Below are 15,011 nucleotides of genomic sequence, written 5' to 3'. Positions count from 1 at the left end.
TTCTCGATCTACAGTAACAGCCAATCCTCTCCTTTCCTCAAGTGGATTCAGTAGTTGGCTCATATTCCCCCTCCCCCCATCTTCAAGTCAACCTCTTGCCCCCCCCATCCTTGTTGACATGTTCACAGTAATGATCCTTTGAACACCTTGTCCTGCCCCTTCATGGACCTCCTCAGTTCCCATGACTTCTGTCTCCACTCAATCCCAGCTCTCCACAGGAGTGAAGATTTTATTTCAGACCACAATCTCCTAAAACCAGAACCCACTGAGGGAGGATCTTGAGCTCAGCAGTAGCTCTCTTTGATCATAATCTTCTGTCTCTCCACCCTTCCTCTTGCCTCACTGTTCCCAAACTTGTTCTGCATTCTCATTGCAATCTTAAGTACTACTTTAATCCCTCCCTGATTTCTCCATCTGTCACCTTAACCTAGTTTCACTTTTCTCTCATCGCATAGTCTTGACCAGCTTCACAAGACACAGTCATCCACTCTTGAGTCCCCTGTCTCTTTGTCCTTTCATGGTTTCTGCTTCTCTTAATCCAAAATCTCTTGAATAATCCTCAATAATGCTAGGATCTCCATTTTATCATTTTAGATCAGGCTACTGGAGTGATAAAAATATATTTGAGGTTCGATGAGAAAATAAATTCCCCTGAAATAAGAATAATACCCAGAATGACTCACATCTTCACCTGATCCCTTTAAGGCCAGGCTTTTTGAGATGGGGGAGTAGAAGGAAGAATGAAAATATTTGTGGTATGAAAAGGGAAAGCACCTTCTTATTACTTATATGTATTATTTATTATTATATTCCACTTATTGCTCTGAGGCTTCTGGTCCCATCAGTTCTACCAGTCTAAATAAATCTCTCCCCAAGACTTGAGAAAACAGCAGAAAAAAATAGGACAGAGAAACAGCATTCTACAATGGAAAAAACACAGGATTTGGGGCCAGACAACCTGTGTATGAATCATAGTTCTTCCACTTACTGATGGGGTGATTTTAGACAAGTCTTTTCACTTTATGGCAGAGCTAAAAGGGGCTTCAGATGCTATCATTCAGTTCAACCTCCTCATTATATAGATGAGGAAAAGTGAGTCCTAGAGAGATGAAGGGATTTACCCAAGGCTAAACAGGTAGTAAGTATCAGTGGTGGAATTTGAACTTGTCTTTTGTCACATCATAGTCCTTTTCACTATACAATGTTGCTGCTCTCTTAGCCTTGGTTTCCTCACCCGAAAAATAAGGGAATTGAACTGGATGATCTGTAAGGCCCTTTATTAACTCTAAATTGATGATCCTATGGTCTACCTTCTCTCCTATTCTACAGTCAGTGAATATTGCTGGAGAAAATTCACAAAATGGTAAAGAATGGGGTCCACTACAAATTCCAGTTATCTAACAGCTAGTGGGTCCTCCTGGCTGCAGAGCAATCACTTTATTTATCTCTAATTGATTCTTTATCACAGCCCCCAAAATGGCTACATCACACTTAACTACATCTACATTTACTCTCTTTTAACAGATTAACTTACTTCCTACTTTAATGAGATTGAGTTCATCTAATATGAGTTGCTTTTTCTTCCCTCTTTATCTCCAAACCTCCATCATCTGCCCTGAGCCTTTCCTGTGTTGGTTTTCTTTGAAGCAATTGGGGTTAAGTGACTTGCCCAGAGTCACAAGGCTAGTAAGTGTCTGAGGCCACATTTGAATTCAGGTCTTCCTGATTTCAGTGCAGGTGCTTTATCCACTGCATCTCCTAGCTGCTCCTCCTATGTGGTTTTTCAGTATCTGTGGATGAGATGACCCCTCTTTCTTTTCTAAGTCCAATGTATTTGCTCATGCTCTTGATAGTATCAACTTCTATCAATTTTAGGAGTTTGCTTTAATGTCACCCTGTATATCAACTCTTTCCTCATCCCCTGACAGCAAATGTGCTCAGGTCTCTCCCCCTCCACTTTCTTACCACCCATTTGTTCCTCAACAAGCTTCTTGCAATCAGATATCCAATCCAATTACTCTTTTGATATTCTTTCAAAGATCACTGATGATCTCTGTCTCTCTCTTAAAGTTATGTTGATATATTTTGCTTTTGTTAATTTCATTTCTGAATATATTCTACTTCTTTTTCCTACCCTTATAGCAAAATATAAAAAAGAAAGAAAACAAAATCAGTTCAACAAAACCAACCAAGGCATTAACCAAGAATGACAGTATGTGGAATATTCCACACCATTAGTATTGTCCCTATGAAGAAGAAGGTGAATTTTCTCAAATCTTAATTCAGGGTTAAGTTTCTTCATTACTGCTCAGTGTTTGATTTCATTTTGTTGCTTCCTTTTAAATTTTTGCACTCATTGCATATATCGTTTTCCTGAAGTTTATATAAGTCTTTCCAGGCTTCTCTGAATTCTCCATATTCATTATTTCTTACAGTATATAATATTAAATTTCATTTAAGTATTACAATTGATCTAGTCATTTCTTATTGAATGGATACACACACTTTATTTCCAATTCTCTGTTACCATAAAAAGTGCTGCTATGAATATATTAACATATTTTGGAAATGTGTTTTCATTTTTGACCTGTCTAGTAGTAGTAAAAGGGTAAAAGAGTATGGACATTTTACTTATTTTTTCAGGGGGGAAGGTCATAATTCCAAATTGCCTTCTAGAATGGCTGAACCACAGCCCTACCACAGTATACCAATGATCTCCGGATTATTAAATATGCTATCACTCAGTCCTCATCCTCCTTGCAGCATTTCACATTATTAGCTATCCTTTCAACCTTGGTATTTGTGACACTGCTTTCTCAAGTGATAACCTACTATTTCTAGGATCAAATATAAAGTCCTCTGTTTTGCACTTAAAGCTCTTCACAGTCTGATGTATATTTTTCAGTGCATACTTTTCTGGTCTTATACTTTATTCCCTTCTATGACTCCCCTTTCCAGCTACCCAAGCCCACTTGCTACTCCTTGAACACATCACTCCATCCTTTATGCACTTACATAGTGTCCTCCATACATGGAATGCTCTGCCTCTTCAACTCCACCTCTTGGTAATCATTGCTTCCTTCAAGATTCAGCTCAAATTCTCCCTTTAGCAAGAGACCTTTCCCATACCCTTGATGCTAATGCCTTCTCCTCTGAGATTACCATCCATTTGCTCTTGCATGTACCTAGTTATTTATATGTTGTTTCTAGAAAATTTGCATCCTCAGAACTTAGCACAGTGCCTGTCACAGATTACTCTTAATAAATTACTATTGATTTGCTGATTGTACATGACTTTCTTTTGCTCTACTCCACGTAGGTAATAACACTTTGATCAAATCAATCAGAACTGTACGGAACAGGATCCATATGCCATTTTGAATCAATCAAAGCTACAGAGAGATTTGGTCAGATCTTAAGGAATTTGTATAAAAGGAAAGAACTATCTCAGAATCACATAGATTTCCTGGCATCTGCCAAGGGTCTAGGAACATAGAGGTAGGTGGTTTATAATAAGGTTTATAAAGAGCTAAGCAAAGAACCAGCAGTCCTTGGGTAACCAGTGAAAGGAGAAAGAGAAGGTAAGATTGAGTCTTAGCAGATAAGGGAGATATTGAAGACCATTAGCATTAAAGGCATCTTGGAGCAGAAGACCCAGATTGTTTCTGCTAGTGAACTCACTTATTTAAAAACTGAGGTAAATTCTGAGAAAATGTCTGCTCTTGCACCAATTTCCCCTCCTGGTGTCTATCTGTAGACACTATAATGTGATCTGCTATTTTGTTACCAAACATTTTCAGTAATCTGAACATAGATGAACTAAAAATAGATGTAAATTTGGGGAAAGAGTTCAATCTCTTTCTAAATTTTCCTATCTAGGGATTTAAGGCAACTGTGATTGAATTTATTACTTTTCATCTAAAATAAACTCCCTAGATGCCCATCAGTTGAGGAATGACTGAACAAGTTGGGGTATATGAATGTAACAGAATACTATTGTGCTATAAGAAAAGACAAGTAGGTGGTTTTCAGAAAAATCTGGATTTACATAAACTGATGCAAAGTAAAATGAGCAGAATCAGGACATTGTACACAGTGATGACAACAGTGTACAATGATCAACTATGAGAGACTTAGCTCTTCTCAGCAATATAATGATCAAAGACAATTCCAAAGGACACATGATGAAAAATGCTACTCATATCCAGAGAGATAGAAAAAAACTGGCAAGAATCTGAATGCAAATCAAAGCATACTATTTTCACTTATTTTTATGTATTTATTCCTTTTGTTCTATTTCTTCTTTCACAACATGACTAATATGGAAATATTTTACATGATTGCACATATATAACCTATATCAAAATGCTTACTGTCTTTGGGAGGGGGAAAGTAAGAGAGGGAGAAAATTTGAAACTCAAAATTTTTAAAAAATGAATGTTAAAATTTATCTTTACATGTAATCGGAAAATATAAAGAACCAGTAAAAATAAAATAAAATAAACTCCCTAAAGCAATAGAAGAGGAAATTGCATGGCTCTTTGTGTGTATTATATTACCCCTAGGTTTAAAATGAATAACTGTTGTAACAGTATATCATCATAGTGGAAAGAACGCTGGCCCTGGATCTGAGTTTAAGTCCTACATTTCATGATCTAGGGCAAATCACTTAACTTCCTTGAGCCTCAGTTTTCTTATGTATAAAATGGAAGAATTAGAGTAGATAGTCACTGAAGTCCCTTACAGCTTTTAGACCTTCAATGATCCTTCACTGTCGAAATTTCTTTGTAGCCTTGCCCAGCACCACACAAGTCCAAAAATCCCAGTGGTTTCTCATTGCTAGGGTCAAGTTCAAACTACTCAGCCTCCCGAGGAAGGCTTCTGATAAATCTGACTCAAACATATCATCCAACCTTAACTTGTGCTCCTTCCAAACACAAACACTCTACATCTTCCAGGAAGCATGGAAACATGGAAAGATTTGAGGATTTGAGGCAGGAGACTGGGCTTTGAGTTTCTGCTCTATTACTTAACATGATTTTGGGTAAAACCCTTCACTTCTTAAATTTCAGTTCTCTCTGAAAAAAATGGGGGTAATAATATATTACAAAGGAAAACATTTTTTTCAAACTGAAAAGTGAAAGCCATTATTACTATAAGCCTCTAGTCATAAAATTCTCCTGTAAGGTCAAGCAAAATAGTATCTTTTACTGTTTTTTGTTTTAGTATAATCAAGAAGTATAATGCCTCTATTTGAATGTGATTAAGGAGGATCTTTCCCACCGCTTGTCAGGCCTGAGAAGATTTGTAGGAAAGGTCCATCCATGCCTTTTGTTAATGAGGCACTCGTTCTCAAGGGTTATGATGCCCTCTGGCTCTAAAAAGGGTATAAATACTCTGAGCTGAGGTTTTACTTTGGGGTTTACTGACTGGAAGTGTTTGTTTGGCCAGACGAGGACTCTGGAAAGCTGCTTTAAGGAGCCCCTCCAGCTTTGAAAACCCAGATGTCAGTGCTTCATTCTCTAGTAATTATGGTCAAACAGTTGAGGTCCAACTGTCTGTTGAATTCAGGCAGAGGAGACCATATCTGTTGATCTTTGATTTCTCTGTATTTTCTTTGAAGTTCAGGGTGCTGATTCCCCTGAACTAAGTGAATCATGTATGTGCTTGGTTAAAGGAATGATACATGTACTTGATTAAAGTGATTGTTAACTCCTCAAAAGTTGCCCTTCCTGTTATGAATGCAGATCTAAGAACTTATGATAGCAGGCCCCCCCCCATGTATGTTGGGGTGCTTACTGCTACATCCCCTTGACTCTTTAAAACCTACCAGTTTTTCATGGTCAAGGTCACCACCTCATTTGTAGATTTACATTACTCCTCCAATACCTGTGGATCTTATCCATTCTTTGAACTTCAATAGTATTTATAGCCTGTACAGCCCATTCTGACACTTGTTATAGAATTCAACTTAAGCACTTTAAAAATACCTACTGTGTTCTAGGCACTGTTAGAGACACTGAGGATACAAAGATGAAAATAAAAATAGCTCTTACCCTTAAAGAGTTTATATTCTACTGGAGGGAATCCACATGTACACAGACAAGTTGATACAAAGGAAATACAAAATAACTTGGAGGATGGGAATTCTAACAATAAGGGGGACTAGGAAAGGCACAAACTGCTTTGAATTGTTACTCAACTGCTTCATCTTGTATACGTCTGGGCTCCACAACCGGATGGTCTGTTGTCAGAGGGCAGAGACCAATAACTGTTCGTTACATTGTATCTGTCCATGTAGTGTCTAGAACAATGCTGTGCATACAACACATACACAGTAAATAATGTTTGGATGAATAAAATGAGTCCCTTAAAATACTTTTAAAACTGGGATGATAAAAATACAAAGTGTTATTAGTTATTACTTTATTAAAGTATTTGCCTAAAAAGTTCATTGAATGAACAGGCCTATTATATTAAATCCTAATCCATCTGATCCACATATGGATTGTCTTCAGAAAAAAACTGATTGAATCATAAGGCTATTCATACAGACACATACCCAGGAATAAGTTATTCCTAAAATGTTTCCTCCTAAAAAATGGAAGGAAACTGTGCCAGATTTTCCAAGTCCCTTTGGAAACACAAAGTCACTCATTGAGGGCACATCCCAAACAGGACGGGCCAAGGACACTTTTAGATTGTTTTTCCATGAATCAAGAGTGGCGCCCAAATCACAAAATGTCCCAGCTGAGTCAAAGGCATGATGGGGTTCTGTGTCCCACCCTTGCCTGGTACTCTGATCAAACTCTTAGTAACCATTTTATTGCCATGATACCTGGAGGCTTAAAGGGAAGTTTGTTAACTTGTTCAGACATTAGGAATTGACCTCTTTACTTAGGTCTAAAGGGCTTGAGGAGGATACATGGAGGAGGGAGAAAAGACAGAAAAGAAATTTGGTGATGCTCATGATGGGGGAGGCAGAGAAGTTGGTACTATAATCAACCCTTTAGCAAGGATAACCTGAAGTCACTAAGAAGTATAAAAATGTCAACTTTGGTAAATATTGTCTTCTTTCTCCCACCTCTACCTTCCCCAGTTAGATTTTCTAAAAATAAAAACAAAAAGAGATAAGTTACTTGATTTGATTCTCACCTTGTTTTCCCTCCTCCTTCATCTAAATAAGGTGTGGATAATCAGTGAAATCATCACATGGCAGGAAATAAAAGAGAAGGTAGAAATGGTTCATCTACTGTCTTTGAGATCATCTCCTAAAAAGCCAAGAGTTACCTCTATTTAGAGTGGGAAGAACCCAAGACTGAAAAAAAGGAGTTTGCTTGGAAGAATGGTACAGCGATAAGGATGACTTAAATTAAGTAGAGTTACATTCTGCCACAGGGAAGAACAAAGGTGAGGAGAAAGACAATTCATTTGGACTAGAAGATTTTTCAGCCCTCAGCTCCCTTCTTTCAGTGATTTAAAGAAATGGATGCTTTTGGGAAAGCTAGGAGACTGAAGAAGAAATATATGATAGAAGCAACAAATTGGTTCCTTTGAGATTGTACTTAAAATGTTGAAGGGTTTCCTTTCTGAGATTTCTCTAGATAGGCACACATAAATCTGAGATTTTTTTTTTTTTACTATAACCCTGACTATAGGCTAGGGGATGGAGGTATTGACCTCTACTATCTCTGTCAATCCTATAATACATATGTTCCATTTATGAGGAAAGCGTCCAACACTGGTATGCTCTTGTCTTTAAAAGTTTATTTTGTAATCACAGAGGAACACTTGAATGCTAGAATATTTTAATTACAGTTGCCCAGTACTGGAGGCTTTACATCCAAGGGAAAGGTGAAAGAGACTCCAAGCTGCCTTTGGCATTAGCAAATCAACCATCAGCTTTGGAGTCTTCTTTCCTGCTGGCATTCTAACATTGAGGCAGCTGGAAACAAGGTTCACAGAATATTTTAGAACTGAAAGAAATTCTAAAGATTATTTAGCCCAACCCTGTCATTTAACAGATAGGGAGACAGAAAGATGTTGCCTGCCCTTGTGATTTCCCTAGTAGATATTCAGTCACTATGACTGCAGTACATAGGATTCACTAGACTGAGAATGGAAGAGGTTCATGTCAGAAAAAAATTACTAAGAATTCCTTTAATGCCATGATCCTCAAACAGATTTCAGTTCCTTTTTATTAAAAAGAATTTTATATATTCAGCCTCTGAGGGCTCCTTTCTGTGATATGCTACATCTATATCTTCAGAACCTAGCACAGTGTTTGGCATTTAATAAATGTTTGTTGAATATTGATTTTCCCCTTGATCTTACCCTCTAGAAATAAAGTGTCTCTATGTGTTCCCCATTCACCAGATATTCAGACTGCTTTGTAAGTTTAGAGTGGCTCCCACTTCCTGCATCCCATCCTCTCGGGGAGCCATTTATAATTTCTGTAATATCCTGGCCCAAAGCCACTTGCCCAAAGGCATCAGTTTGTCAATGAATGTTTTTACTAAGTGGCTCTTAAAGCATTTCTTAAAATGAATGAGTTTTGGCAACTGCTCACAATGGAAGGGGGTGGTTTGCTCCTTTTAAAATGGACAATTCAACCCTTCAAAAATTTTCATAACAGCCCTGTAAGGTAGATGGTTGCAAATGTTACTACTCCCATTCCCTAAATGAAGAAACAGAGAGGTAAAATGACTTGCCTAGGGTCACATGGCTACTAAATGGTAAAGACAGTGATAGAAACCTACAACTCAGGTCTTATCCTTATTCCAGTGCACCTTTTACCACATCAGGCACCCAACATGTATTAAATGCTGTCTATGTAGACGGTTGACAGCGATTACAAGGAAGAGAGTCAGCCAAGTTTCACTTCTGACACTTGCTGGCTGGGTGACTTTGAGCAAATGACTTAACATCTCAGTACTCTGAGAAGCAATCTAAAACTTGAAGAAGGTGTTACTCTGCATTAGTGGGAGGAGTTTCTTCTCCAAGAGTTCCTGACACTAATGAAACTTAATATCTGTTCCAAAAAAGTACAGTTCACCTTTTAGATATCTAGGGATGTCTATGCTTTAAAAGGTACATGGAGATTTTTTCCGTTTGAAAGCTTGTATAAGAAAAAATTGTAGCAATCCCTTTGGGGCCAGTTTCCCAACTATCATGTTGAATTTTATTATTTAGGGTTCTAGGAATAACCCTGAGGAAAATGGAATTTTAATACTGTTGCTCACTAGCTGTAACGTTAATGTAAGGTTAATGGTGGGTGGGGGGAAGAGTTAAAGATCTTCCCCACCCATTAATAGGCCTCAATACCTTTTGTTAATTTCTACTGAGGCACTGGGTCAAAGGGTTGTGCCCTCTAGCTCTGAAAAGTGTATAAATACTCTGAAGAGAAGTAATTTGGGGCTTACTCATTGGAAGTGTTTGTTTGGCCAGATGAAACTCTGGGTAACCACTTAGGAGTCACCCAGCTTTGAAAACCCAGATGTTGGTACTTCTGTTTCTGATAACTATGTATGTATGTAATGGTCAGACAGGTGGATCTGTCTGTTGATCTGCGATGTATGTATTGCTTATGGTCAGACAGTTGGAAGCCCTGTCTGTTGGTCTTTATTTCTCTGTTTGTATTTCTTCTCTTGGTGACCCCCTAAAAGTTGCTTTCCTTTTAGAAAAGCTGATCTAAGAACCTATACAGCAGACCCTCCTGTGGATACTGGGTCTTTGCTGTTACACTAACACTCACATGATTGCTTCTCATTGATTGTCAAACTAGACTTATTAGCTTTCAGAAAAGGGATTTACTAATGCAGATATACCAAGAACAATTGTTATAGAAACAACTCTCCCCAAATTGGAGGTGTATTATCCTTTTGTAAACTGAGGTCCTTTGGGAGAGAGGGCTTAAATTTATATTAAAATGGTAGAGAGACACATGTATAAGCCATTGATAATGTTTAATATAAAATTTTGGAATAATCTCTTTGTTCTCTCTGAAGTAAACTCAGAGAGTGCCTCTTCCTATGTCAGCAAAAGCCAGCCAAGGCTGACTCTACACTCCTTAGGAGACCTTCAACCTAGGTCATAATTTCTATTGAACATTGTTTACCCTTTCCTATGTCAGTTATCTGTTTTGGGGCAGGAAGCCTGCCACTCACTAGTGGTGGGATTTCCTTATCACCGAGACATATGTTTATCCAGCCTGGAATCCCAAGGCCTGACCAACATTGCTTTGTTAATTGTCCAGTCTTACTGAATTTATGGTTTGCTTAATTAGGAGAGTTTCTTTCTCACAGCAAAATGTATATAAGCCAGAAGATTTCTGCACTGGGTAGCCAGAACATTTCTGGCTCCATAATGCATTATGTTACCGTTTTCTTTAATAGGGAATTGATTAATTAATTAAATCATAAAATGTATGCATTTAGCCATGTTGCCTTTTCTTAACAAAGTTTTCAGGTCAACACCATGCATGAGGAAAAGGGTTATCTCATATTTCTGGATGACCAGAAATTGTTTTCACTCTTGGAGTCTTCATGAAGTTCCCTTTAGGTATAGCTCTCTGCTGAGTGCTAAGGGTCAATGTCCTTATACAGTTCTCAAGCTGTCTTTCCTTTATATATATGGTATATTCACAGCTACTGATGCAGATAATGCCATCAGCCACTGATGCTCTAGAGATGTAGCTTCAGACCCTTGTAGATACTGATGTACCTCCAGGTCTTCTGACTCTTTGAAATTCACAAGTCATAACTTGGTACAGTCTATCTCATGATACTTGATCATCTTTTCTTAGGAGAACTTCTGTTTGCCATTGGCATGTCTCTATCTATACCCAGCTTGATGCATCGGTTTCTACTACTCCAGTCTTTATAATAACATGGTCAGTATGTGTCAATGGGAAGGAAAAAAGCAAAGAAAGGAAAGCACTCTCTTCTTTCTCCCCAAATTCACTTCCCTCAGGGATCTGGGATCCTTGGATATGAACTTTGGAGTCCTCTCCCACTCATCTGACTGAGTTGTAGTTTTCATATGTAGCCTAAGAGGTATGATTTGGTTTTCTCCAGGCAATCAAAAGATATATCCTACATGGCGCCGTATATCTTTATCCAATGACCCCAAATGACCCCAAATCACTATGATCTTTTGAAACTGATTAAGGACTTACTTATATTTAATTTTTGATCAATTGATTTAATCAAAATATCCAGGTTTTCTCTGATAAAGCAAAAGGAAGAAATAAAGAAGGGGGAAACTGAGAAATACTGGGAAGCATTAAAGCATTCAGGAAATTGGAAAATGAAGGAACAAAGGAGCTAGGTAGAACAGGAAAGGCAGAGAGCAGAAAGATGGGAATTCTAGGTAAGGTAGCTGTGAAGATGGACATAGCACAAGAAAAAAGAAAGCAGAAAAGGAAAAGAAAGAAGATAAAGAGAGGCTTTGTAATCCAAAAATGTACCAGTCATTCACACGTAGGACTTGACTTGAAGCAATTTTGAATGAGATGACTTAATGGTCCAAAGTCTGTGATTCATCAGTATTTCTGGTAAGGAGATCATTAAAGTTACCACAGTTATGTATGACTTTGGACCCATGTTGGTAATCACTATTAATCAAAATAGCCACATGACCCTTTTGAGTATGCCCTAGGGAGTCTAGTATGATATAATATGTAAAGTAGAAGCAGAAGAGGAGGTCACATATAAGGGGGCATAGACCACGTGAGAGCCATGCTCTCAGTATTTTTAAGTACTACACTCAGTAGTGTTCTATGGGCATCTAACATTGTAACTAGCCCATGTCAGATTAACCATATCGCAACACCATGAATACTAGAATGTATGTTTCTCACATGAAGAATTTATTTTCTTTCCCAGCTACCATATTTAGTGTGTGGAGAAAGACACCAGAGAACTCCACTTTCAGACAAGACCCTACTTAACCTAACCTGCGGCCTATTCTCATCAGTAGCAGCTACCCCCATTAACCAGACCAGCTCCCTTGTTTTTTGTTATTATCCACAGAAAGACACAGATTTTCCCGTGGAACCTTGCTCTCCTAAGAAAATACAAATAAGATCAAGACCCAGAACAAGAGCTGAATGAGAAGGTTCCAAGAAATACACATTAACTCACAAAACCAAATAATAAGAGGAGGAATCGAGTCTGTTAGCTTTCCAAAATTGATTTTAGTCATTCATTAACCAAGCATTTATTTAGCATTCTGTATATAGCCCATATGCAGAATAAAATTTACTAGATAAAATATGCAAATAACAAAAGTATCATCTCAATTGAAATTATTTATGTGTGCATGCATAATATTGGAAAACCAAGTGCTAAATAAAAACATATATATATATATAATTGAAAAACAAATAAATATCTGAAAGATATATATGATGAGAAAAGGAGATAGATGGATCAGTCATGCATCAAGAATCAGTCAATCAATTAATAAGCATTATCTATCACAGAAAAAGAATGGCATTTGGTTTAGGATAAGAGTCCCAGGGTATAGCCATGCTTAGAGGGTGGGAACTGGATGATGATTCAAATAAAACTAAAAAGGATTGGTTAATCATACGGAAAGCCAATCCTAAAAGGGTAGTACCACAAAACTTCAGAAAAAGAAAAAGTATTCAGAAGGAGGAGATGTTGTACAACATCAAATACTTCGGTGCAGTCTTCAGTGAGTTAGGACTGAGAAGATCAACTACTAGGGACCTTGGAGAGAGGAATTTTGATCATGTGGTGTATATAGAAGATAGATTGCAGGGGTTTAAGAAGTGAATGGGAGATGAGAGGAGAGGAGAAGACAGGAAAGGAGAGAAGAGAGGAGAAGAGGAACTGAGTTGTCCAACTGGAACTGGCCCATTTGGTCCTCATTAAGGTGGCTCAGACTGCCTGCAGCTTGTGGTTTGTCCTTCATTCTCAAAGAGGATCAGGACTCAGGAAGATGATGCCATGACTTGCAAGTGAATTGGATTTAAGTAAGGGAGGGTTGTGCATAGTCACTACCCTTACTTTCTCCTCCAGAACAATCTGGGTCCAGTGACCAGATATAGACTAGGACAACTGGAGATGACCCAAGATACAGTGGGAGACCTTGATCTTTTTAAGATAAGGTATTTCTGAGTTCTCACTTTGACTGAAGCAATGCCCATTCAGTGATTAGGGCTGGGAGAGGAGTGTAACAGCAAGCACCTAGGATAACCTTCTAGCACAGGTTCTTAGATCTGCTTTATTAGGAAAGATAGCTGTTTAAGGAGTCAACAGTCTTTGTTGATTACATTCACTCGTTCAAGGGAAAAGTCAGCACCCTGAACTTCAGAGACAATACAGAGAAAATACAAGCAAAGGAATTAGCATAAAGACCAACAGATAGGGTTCCAACTGCCTGATTCAAAGCTATATTGCTATACATTTTACATATGCTACTGACTTGAGAGAGCCTTTACATCTGAGTAGTTGGGGTGGGGGGTGGGGGGGTCTGAACATAAAGTTACTCAGAGTCTCGACCAGGGAATCACAAGGTTCTTCTCATAAGTGAGCCCCCAAAGTATAATATCAACTCAGAGTATATTTACACTTCTCAGAGCCAGAAGGCATCACAACTCTCCTGACTCAGTGCCTAATTGGAATTAGCCAAAGGTGTGAAAGCTTTCCAATAAGCAAGCCTCCCCTAAGCAAGCTTTCCTTAATGGGTTCCACATGAGGCCTTTGAATGGGCAGGGAAAACTTAAATCCTATTAACATTACAAGGAGAAAGTGAAGGCAATGAGTATAGACAGATTTTTTTTTAGGTACTTGGCTGTGAAAGGGAGAACAGATAAAGGATGATAGCTTGAGTGAATATTAGGGTCAAATGAAGGTTTTTTTTTTTTTAAAGGATGTGGGAGATTTGGGCATGCTTGTAGGAATCAGGGAAGATGCTAATGGATAAAAAGAGGTTGAAAGATCAAAAGAAAGAAAGAAGATGGTGGAAAAAAAAGGAAAATTTCCTGGAGAGAATACAAAGGAATGAAGCAAGGACACAAGGAGAGGGAATGACATTGGCAAGGAAAAGGTCTATCTTATTTTTCAAGATTGGTAAAGAATGTGAGAATGGAGAATAATATTGATTGGAAGTATGGAATTGAGGAGATGAGGGAGTTTATCATAGCCAATGTTCTTGGTAATATATATGGTGAAGTCCTCTGCTGAAAGGGAAGAGGTAGAGACTTGTAGGTGAGTTTAGAAGAAAAGAGATACTGGAACAGCTACTATGAAGAGTTCAACAGAGAGTTAATTAGAGAAGGGTGAAAGATTTGGTCTGTAGCACTGAGGGTCCAGTTAAGGTGAGGTCTCACACATTTGTAGTAGAACAAGTCTGTTCTAGCCATGCAGCTTCCTCCAATGCTACAGGCTTGGAGAAGGTAGATGGTGGGAGTAATCCAGGAGCTTTAGAAGAGATGAGCAGCAATTGAACAGTGGGGACAAAGTATTCAAGGTATGAGAGTAGTAGCTGGGATGGGGTGGAATAGGGAGAGGAAAACAATGAAGTGAATATTGAACTTACTGAGGGAAAAAAATGGGAAAAACTTAGGTCAGCAGAAAATAGTCACCAGGATCTTGAGAGAATGATTTATGTGTATGTACTAGATCTCAAAGGAGGAAAGGTCACTGATGGGTGATGGTAGGGATAGGGCCTAGAAGGGTTAGGAAGCAATGCAAAATTCTAGAAATTAGAATAGGAGAAATGAGGAGCAAGAAATATGCTTACCCCACTTCTTGCTCTAACTTGTCAGAGGGAAGAAAAGAAGGGACATCCATTACTGAAGAAGGTAGTCAGGGATATGAAATGAGTGATAACAGGTCTGGGCCTAGCCTTTCTGGGCAATGAAAAGAATGAGAGCAAGCAAGGCCTTTAGTGCCTTGGGGAGGACCTCTATAGAAGATCTACGAGAAAACATGAACAAGAATCATACAGGATGAGGAAGTGTGGGGGACTTGTGAGATGCA

At 38.3% G+C, this 15,011-nt stretch overlaps 1 protein-coding gene across 2 annotated transcripts in view; it reads right to left on the bottom strand.

The window, feature by feature from the left end:
- Positions 1 to 15,011, bottom strand: part of BTBD16 (BTB domain containing 16) — a 100,182-nt gene that overhangs the window by 18,595 nt on the left and 66,576 nt on the right. The window lies entirely within an intron of this gene.

Source organism: Notamacropus eugenii, chromosome 1 (genome assembly GCF_028372415.1).
Source record: "Notamacropus eugenii isolate mMacEug1 chromosome 1, mMacEug1.pri_v2, whole genome shotgun sequence".
Lineage (NCBI taxonomy): Eukaryota > Metazoa > Chordata > Mammalia > Diprotodontia > Macropodidae > Notamacropus > Notamacropus eugenii.
The sequence above is the reverse complement of the archived record's forward strand: the minus strand, read 5'-3'. Positions and strand labels throughout refer to the sequence as shown.